Source organism: Daphnia pulicaria, unplaced genomic scaffold (assembly GCF_021234035.1).
Source record: "Daphnia pulicaria isolate SC F1-1A unplaced genomic scaffold, SC_F0-13Bv2 h1tg000201l, whole genome shotgun sequence".
In the NCBI taxonomy this organism is placed as follows: Eukaryota; Metazoa; Arthropoda; class Branchiopoda; order Diplostraca; family Daphniidae; genus Daphnia; species Daphnia pulicaria.
Window position 1 is genome coordinate 700 of NW_025804882.1, and position 9,301 is coordinate 10,000.

General features: G+C 47.4%; 3 non-coding genes across 3 annotated transcripts in view; all 3 read right to left on the reverse strand.

The window, feature by feature from the left end:
- Window positions 1-303: 303 nt before the first annotated feature.
- LOC124319800 lies at window positions 304-456 on the reverse strand. Its single transcript, XR_006913486.1, has one exon. It is a non-coding gene; the product is annotated as a 5.8S ribosomal RNA (ribosomal RNA).
- Window positions 457-1,387: 931 nt separating this feature from the next.
- LOC124319802 lies at window positions 1,388-3,683 on the reverse strand. Its single transcript, XR_006913488.1, has one exon. It is a non-coding gene; the product is annotated as a small subunit ribosomal RNA (ribosomal RNA).
- A 5,254-nt stretch (window positions 3,684-8,937) lies between these two features.
- The window catches only part of LOC124319804, a 4,575-nt gene continuing 4,211 nt past the window's right edge, over window positions 8,938-9,301 (reverse strand). The window contains exon 1 of the ribosomal RNA XR_006913490.1: window positions 8,938-9,301. This exon is cut by the window's right edge and continues 4,211 nt beyond it. This is a non-coding gene — a ribosomal RNA (large subunit ribosomal RNA).

Genomic DNA, 9,301 nt, shown 5'->3' on the forward strand with positions numbered 1-9,301 from the left:
GTTCGAGAAGATGTGTTTATTTCTAAAATTTTTTTTTTGAGTTGGCTCAAAATTTCCCATCTGTTTTGCCATCGAAAAAGGTTTCTTTTGAATAGAGAGGAAAAAAACAAAACAGGGGCGAACCTTCTTTTATTTTTCCCCCTTTTTTGTATTTGAGGCATCGCGGACACTTAAGTCGCGCGGCACCCAGACGTTAGAGATTCGGGAGCTTTTATGCGGTCAGGCCGGGTGAAAAATAAATCTCGCCGCGACCCAACATGCAAAACCAAGACTGAAAAAATCTCTGTTCGTTCATCATTCGACCGACCCTCAGTCAGATGTGGCCCGAGCGAGAAGCTGGGCCGCCATTTACGTTCAAGATTTCGATGCTCCATGTGTTCTGCAGTTCGCATGGATTAGCGCACTTTGCTGCGCTCTTCATCGATCCACGAGCCTAGTGATCCACCGTTCAGGGTCGTATATAAAACGACATATTCGTTTTCTTCTCTCTTTTTCTCCAACCCGCCCAAGCAAATGAATGCGAGGGCGGAGAAAGAAAGCCAGAAAGAAAATGTTCCGATAAACACTCGTACTAGAATTTGGGTTTAGTGTGTTATTGTGATTTTGAATTCTTCCTACTTCATCGAGAGGGCGAAGGGCAAGCTTAAAAAACATTCGGTTTTCAACGGCATAGTGTCGGGCTTTGGAGTGTTAGTCTATACGACGCACACGCACGCAACCACGAGTATCTACGCCCGAAAAGAACGTCCAGAGTAAAGTCTCACACTTTCGTCCCCCACCGAGAATCAAAAAATCCCGAAGACGAAGAGAGAAACAAAAAAAAACAATTTCGATTGGGCGTATCCGCTTTAAACCACCGCGCATCAGAGCGCCTGATACCCGTTCAAAATCTTGATGTTTTTTTTTTTTCCGACTCTCCATCCACCGAGTTTTTATTTTTCAAAGTGTTTGATTTAGGGACTAAGACTTTATAAAATCTCCTTTATTGTTCCTTCGGTACTCGCGGCCCAGGCGGGCTATCGTATTCTTCACTCTACTAACGTCAACACTGTGAGCGCCGCTAAAGGTCGAATGAATCTATAGAGACATTCACATCGAAGCAGGAAGAATTTGCTCACGGCCATAGACCAAATCGAAAGACTTTGTGTTTTTTTTTGAGCCGAGAGGGAAAGAAAAATCAATTTGAAAAGGCGAATCCGCTTTAAACCACCGCGCATCAGAGCGCCTGATACCCGTTCAAAATAAATGATTTTCTTCCGTCAACCCACACATAGTTCATACGATGTCTTACGCCGAAAGACTTTTGATGGGGTTTTTTTTGTTTTGCAACTTTTAGTTGTTTCGTGCTCAACCAAAGCCATATGCGCAAAACATTTGTCTTGTTCGTTTATGATCCTTCCGCAGGTTCACCTACGGAAACCTTGTTACGACTTTTACTTCCTCTAAAGGATCAAGTTCGACCATCTTTCAGTCTCGCCGTTGGTAGGCACCGCACGGGCAGAGATTGCTCCCCACTCGACGGCACCCCCCGACAAGCCCGTCCGAAGGCCTCACTAAATCATTCAATCGGTAGTAGCGACGGGCGGTGTGTACAAAGGGCAGGGACGTAATCGACGCGGGCTAGTGACCCGCGCCTACTAGGGATCCTGGTTCATGGGGATCATTGCAGTCCCCCAATCCCAACCACGAAGGAGGTTCAGCGGTTACCCGGTCCTTTCGGACAGGGAGAGTGAAACACGCTGATTCCTTCAGTGTAGCGCGCGTGCGGCCCAGGACATCTAAGGGCATCACAGACCTGTTATTGCTCACTGTCACGCGGCTGGGACGCCGCTTGTCCCTCTAAGAAGACTGCGTGACGGACGCGAGAGCAGAAGGTATCGCCGGGGATGACGACGACCGAATAACAATAGAGCCAGCCCCCGCGAGACATTCCCGACAAAGCCCCGCCATACCTCATCCGCCAGGCAACCAACCCGTGAAGGCCGTACACCCGACGAACAGAGCACAACGAAACCAAGCCGAGAGATTGCCTCACTAAAGGAACCAGTCCCCACCGAGACCCGAATCGCCGCCACCTGATCCCGACGCCTCCGTACTCCCTTCGGTTTCAATTGATAAAACCCGTCACCTATTTAGCAGGCTAGAGTCTCGTTCGTTATCGGAATTAACCAGACAAATCGCTCCACCAACTAAGAACGGCCATGCACCACCACCCACCGAATCAAGAAAGAGCTCTCAATCTGTCAATCCTTCCAGTGTCCGGGCCTGGTGAGGTTTCCCGTGTTGAGTCAAATTAAGCCGCAGGCTCCACTCCTGGTGGTGCCCTTCCGTCAATTCCTTTAAGTTTCAGCTTTGCAACCATACTTCCCCCGGAACCCAAAGACTTTGGTTTCCCGGAAGCTGCCCGTCGAGTCATTGGAGTAACTCCGACGGATTGCTGGTTGGCATCGTTTATGGTTAGAACTAGGGCGGTATCTGATCGCCTTCGAACCTCTAACTTTCGTTCTTGATCAAGGAAAACATTCTTGGCAAATGCCTTCGCTGTTGTTCGTCTTGCGGCGGTCCAAGAATTTCACCTCTGTCGCCGCAGTACGAATGCCCCCGTCCGTCTCTATTGACCATTACCTCGGGTCCAAAAGTAAAAGACCAGCAAAATCGGACCGAGGTCCTATTCCATCATTCCATGCTGCGATATTCAGGCGTTGGGATACACCTGCTTTGAGCACTCTAATTTGTTCAAAGTAAACGTTGCCGGCCGCCCGAGACACCCGGTGAAGGGGCACCCCGAACGATTGACTGGGTGGAGCGAATCGAGTCAACTACGACCAAAATTTAAAAAAGAACCCGAAAGAACTTTCCAACTCTGGCCGCAGATACAACAACGACGCACCGACCACCACTCCGGCGATGTTGTCCGACCGTGAAGAGAGTCGGGCTTTGACACCCGGGCTCCCAGAGCGTGAAACGCAACACCCTTGATTCAGAGCGGCGCCGCCCGGCCGAAGACAGACATCCGACTACGAGCTTTTTAACCGCAACAACTTTAATATACGCTATTGGAGCGTTACCGCGGCTGCTGGCACCAGACTTGCCCTCCAATGGTTCCTCGTTAAAGGATTTAAAGTGTACTCATTCCAATCACGGGGCCTCGGAAGAGTCCCGTATCGTTATTTTTCGTCACTACCTCCCCGTGCCGGGAGTGGGTAATTTGCGCGCCTGCTGCCTTCCTTGGATGTGGTAGCCGTTTCTCAGGCTCCCTCTCCGGAATCGAACCCCGATTCCCCGTTACCCGTTGCAACCATGGTAGGCGCGTAACCTACCATCGACAGTTGATAAGGCAGACATTTGAAAGATACGTCGCCGGCGCGAAGGCCGTGCGATCGGCGTGAAGTTATCCAGAGTCACCAAAATTGGTACGGTGCGCGAGCCCGAAAGCCCGGCCCCGACTGGTTTTGATCTAATAAAAGCACCTCTTCTGCGAGCCCGAAAGCCCGCAGTCGAGGCTCGAGTGCATGTATTAGCTCTAGAATTACCACAGTTATCCAAGTAGGATGGAGTGGATCTAAGGAACCATAACTGATTTATTGAGCCATTCGCGGTTTCGCCGTCTAGCGGCTTGTACTTAGACATGCATGGCTTAATCTTTGAGACAAGCATATGCTACTGGCAGGATCAACCAGGTATTTCGTGTATGTTTGTTTGATATGCATCCGGCGAGTTGCGGGTTTTTATTTCGCCCACGCATCACCAAACACACACCAAATCAACACGTTTTTCGTTTTTTTTCTTTTTCTTCGGAAACTAAAATTTTTGATCGCAACGCCTGGCGTGTCACAGCGAGTCCCAGTGAAGAGAAACACCGATCCGATCCGTTTGTTGGATTTTTTTCATTTCAATTTCCAAAGTCAAAGACCATTCAACGGTCTATGAGCCCAAAGTGAATCGGATTCATTCGACCGGTCTTGATATATTCATCAACTTTTTTTCCCGTATTACGGTTTTCGACGGTCATATGTGGCGTGCTGTATGCTCATAAGTCAAGCCTGCTTTACTAAGCTGACAAGCATACATCTTTTAAATTTTTGTGGGCTCAGAGTTTTATTTTTATTTTTCCACCGCCGAGGCACACTCTCGCATCACCCCGCACGACACACACACACACACACACCTCACCGCTCAACGGTCACACGAGGCAGAATTTTCCGCAAAGACTTTCGAAGAGAAAGAGAAAACTCGGAACAACCGCGGTCAGAGGCCAGCATAGAGGCATCGTATAGAAAGTCATGGGCGGAAAAAAACAAATCATTTCAAGTCGAGACAAGCAACCAGACTACCCCTATAAAAGTGCGCAATTCTTTAAGAGTTCACCGAAGAATGACCGAGATCAAGTATGCACGAAACGAACATATTCCAAGGGCAGCTGAATAAGCGATTCTGCGCCGAAGCGCGAGAAAAGCAAGCGGTACACCGATGGGGATCGTTTTTTTTATCGTGTTAGATTCGTTGTTGTCAAGCAAGGATTCTCAAAATGTTTTTTGCATTGCACCCAAGTTTCGTACTGATTACTTGTCGCAGACCGGTGACTGTCAAAAAAAAATTTTTTTACGTTTTTTCTTGAGAGGTCACTGCCTACACACAACTCCGGGCGGGCCGTACACTCACAGCCGTTTGAATTCTCCCTTCGTGTGTCATGGCCATAACTGAGCGTACATCTTACCGGGCGCCGAGTTGATCTGGCTTGTTCGATGAACGTTCGGGATACGTACAATCGATATAGCTCCAACCGTAACTCGTTTGTAATTACGCCGGCCATACTCAGCGGGCGCTCAGCTCAGCTCTCGATATCTTCCGTCGAAGGGAAGTTCGTAGTAAAAGAGAGTCAGAGTCGACGCCACATTTTGCGGTCCTCGCATCTCATCCGATTTTTGAATTTTATAGATTTGCCATCACTTCCACCCAATTCTCTCGTATATTTCAATCTCTTGACTTTGTCCGACCGGGCCGTCTTCGCCCCCCCTTCAACTCCGTCCATCTCCACTTCTGTGTTCCACACAACGAGCTTCCGTCAAACGGCAAAATGTGAAATATGCGCACGCCCGCACGAAATAATTTGAAAGCGTTCTGTTTGGTGGCTTTTTTATTTTTTATCTCTCGGCTCACACACACACACACACATTTCCGCCTGAACGGTAATTTTTTTTGATACGGTGTCAAAAAGTGAAAAGACGCGCACCATTTTCTTTTCTCTTCCGTATCGTCGCTGACGGTAAACGCTGATGGTTATGATGCCGTAAGTTTGGAAGAAAGAATCTTTCCCGTCTTGTCTTGTTACGGTAAAATAACAAAGAACAAGCGTCCGATTTCTCTCACAGACGGCCACAGACAAACCACACGTGCCGAAGAAACGAAACGTCCGAAACCAAAAAAATGTTTGACGCGCGCACCTCTTCTGAACTTTTCGACCAAGAGTCGTTGGATCGAGTGACGAGCTTCTCAGCTGTCGCACCAATCGGTGAAGCGGGCGTTTGAATTCCCGTCCACATCGCGGTTCGGATATATTTTTACATATACCGACCATCGGAAATTTCGAAAACGGTTTTACCGAAGGAATGATATTTCACACACCGACAGCTCATCGAGTTCGTCTCCGTTCAACGGTTTTTTTTTTTTAAGACTTTTTGATCGCATGGGGCTAAACTGGTTAGAGCAAAGCCGCGATCCAAGCAGTGAAAAAAAAACAAAGACAGTGCAAGCGCGATCGAACGAATCGAAACTAAAATCATGTGAAGTGGCGGGCGGAAAGGAGCTCAGCTACGGTGGAAATGAAACTACAACTAACGCCGAACCGGACAACTTCCCATTCTGCGTCTTCGTTTCATTTCCCAAAGCTCCCCGTCGATACCAAAGTTTTTGCGTCGAAGCTACTAAAGAAATTTCGCGCTTTCCTTTTCGCCTCTTTCGCCTTCCCTTCGATATCTATCCAACCACCGGCTTCGACTTTATTTCTTTCACCCGTCTATTCGCCCGATAGTCGACGGTCGGCCATTCTTTGGTATCGGCCAGGCGGACTAACAAGAAGTAAGACTCGTTTGAAAAATTTGGACCGGGCTTTACAATCGCTGCTTGTCGTAATGTCGCAAATTTGAAAAAAATTTTCAATTCGAGAAACCAACTATTCGACACTTCGAAAATTTTTGGACTCTGAAAATTTTTCCGAGTTTAGGAATCGAGACCTCTTCTATACTAAGGAAAACCACTAATGTTCCGCCGCATAATGTCTCCGTTTTCCGGCTCATTTTTAGCGATTGGACGGGGACATTGCCCCATCCAACCGCCAGCCGACTTTCAGGAACCGTCGTTTTCAAAGTTGGGACTTAGAAAATTTTCGACGAGTGGGAATTTTTTACGGTCGCAAGTCATCACGACACGCCCGACCAACCCATTTGAGAGCCGCCACGCCTCGACGGTGTGACGGCTTTTTTTTCGAATCGACGGGTCTCGCTCACTCCTCTCTCGCGCCGACCAGAGGCCGGGCGAGAGAGTCGTTGCCAAACACCGTCGTCGGAAATGGGGAGAATTTGAGTGGGAATTTTTTACGGTCGCGAGTCATCACGACACGCCCGACCAACCCACTTGAGAGCCGCCACGCCTCGACGGTGTGACGGCTTCTCTTTTCGAATCGACGGGTCTCGCTCACTCCTCTCTCGCGCCGACCAGTGGCCGGGCGAGAGAGTCGTTGCCAAACACCGTCGTCGGAAATCGAGAAATTTTCATTTCCATTTCCATTTTTTTTCATCGGCCTTTATACGTCCAAGTCCCGCCAACCACGTCACTACCACGTCGTCGGGACTTAGAAAAATTTTTCAATTTTTCGGACTTAGAAAATTTTTCAACTTTCTTTTTTTCGACAACCTCTTCCCTATATAGGAAAGTAGTGGATGTTCCGGGCAGTAACTGTACGAAAAAGTCGATTTCCGAATTTTTGCCGGACTTTCACCTGAGCTCAGGCCGGGCCGCCCGCTCAACTGCCGCCCGGTCACCACCAAAAACCGGTCTTGGAAATTTTCGGGACTTAGAAAATTTTTCAACTTTTTTCTTTCTCGACAACCTCTTCCCTATATAGGAAAGTAGTGGATGTTCCGGGCAGTAACTGTACGAAAAAGTTGATTTCCGAAATTTTGCCGGGCTTTCACCAGAGCTCAGGCGGGGCTTACCATCACACCCGCCGACCGGTCACCACCAAAAACGGTCTTGGAAATTTTAGGACTTAGAAATTTTTTCCAACTTTTTTCTTTCGCTCTTTCTCGCCATTTTTAGCCGTCTTTGCTCGTCCCAGTGCCGCCTATAGCTTCACTATCCGTCGTCGGGACTTAGAAAAATTTTTCAATTTTTCGGACTTAGAAAATTTTTTCAATTTTCATTTTCGACAACCTCTTCCCTATATAGGAAAGTAGTGGATGTTCCGGGCAGTAACTGTACGAAAAAGTTGATTTCCGAAATTTTGCCGGACATTCACCTGAGCTCAGGCCGGGCCGCCCGCTCAACTACCGACCGGTCTCCACCAAAAACGGTCTTGGAAATTTTAGGACTTAGAAATTTTTTCCAACTTTTTTTCTTTCGCTCTTTCTCTCTTTTTCAGCCGCCTTTGCTCGTCCCAGTGCCGCCTATAGCTTCACTATCCATCGTCGGGACTTAGAAAAATTTTCAATTTTTCGGACTTAGAAAATTTTTTCAATTTTCATTTTCGACAACCTCTTCCCTATATAGGAAAGTAGTGGATGTTCCGGGCAGTAACTGTACGAAAAAGTTGATTTCCGAAATTTTGCCGGACATTCACCTGAGCTCAGGCCGGGCCGCCCGCTCAACTACCGACCGGTCTCCACCAAAAACCGGTCTTGGAAATTTTAGGACTTAGAAATTTTTTCCAACTTTTTTTCTTTCGCTCTTTCTCTCTTTTTCAGCCGCCTTTGCTCGTCCCAGTGCCGCCTATAGCTTCACTATCCATCGTCGGGACTTAGAAAAATTTTTCAATTTTTTCGGACTTAGAAAATTTTTCAATTTTCATTTTCGACAACCTCTTCCCTATATAGGAAAGTGGTGGATGTTCCGGGCAGTCGAGAGGGTCGCCGGACTTTCACCAGAGCCCGGGCCGGGCCGCCCGCTCAACTGCCGACCGGTCTCCACCAAAAAACCGGTCTTGGAATTTTTCGGACTTAGAAATTTTTTTCCAACTTTTTTTTTCTTTCGCTCTTTCTCTCTTTTTCAGCCGCTTTCATTCATCCCAAGTCCCGGCTACAGCGTCACTACCCCGTCGTCGGGACTTGGAAAAATTTTTCATTTTTTCGGACTCTGACATTTTTTCAACTTTTCTTATTTTTCAACTTTTTGACACTGTCTCGCTTCGCCCGTCGGATCGACTTCATTTCCGTAGATATCAAGTCACATCTTTCGGCCAAAGCTCAGCAGCTTTTTGACATTTTTTGAAAATTTGCTATTTTTTTTCATTTCCAACTTATTTTTTATTCCTGTCTGTCGTTCTCCTTCTCTCTCTTTCTTTTTCGCGGTATTTCATCTACTTTCGACCGCCAATTTTTTTTTTTTTTTTCAAGCTTTCATTTTCTCTCGGCTGATCGTGTTTGTCCAATATCCACGCAAAAAATGCGAGCCAATATAAATATGAAGATGAAATTTGACGGCCAAATTATCATTTCAAGTGCCGCTCTACGGCTGGCTACTTTTTTTTTTTATCTGTCTTTAACGCGTGTCTTTAACTTTTTTTTCTCTCTCTCTCTCTCGAAAAAAAAAAAAGACAAGTCCACAACACACAACTGACGAACGATTGAGACTTCTGCCTTCTTTTTTTTTTGCCTTTGCCTTGGACAAGCCGCCGCGCAAGCATATGAGATTTTTTATCGCGGACTTGTCTCATCTGGCAAGACAAATCTTCCGGTCTCATTTGAAGGGCTGAGTCTCAAAAGATCGCAGTGTGAATTTGGACTGCTCTACCGTGTACAACACCCCGGCCGGCACTCGAGTCGTCTACAAATGATTTGGCGTCTGACCTCTGGGTTCTCGCGCAACTTTGCAGCTGCGCTTACTTTAGTCGGGTAAAAAGAAAGAGGCGAACCGGAGCATGACTGGCATTCCCGTAGCGGATACCCAGCATAGCCGTCAGCGAACCTCCCCTCTGAAAACCGCGGCTCGAGAATGAAGCGCCGACCAGGCATTCGTCCGAAACGAAACGAAAAGGCCGGAACCCCCTCGCTGATGGAGCGAGTTTTAATCTCTAACCGAGACGGGT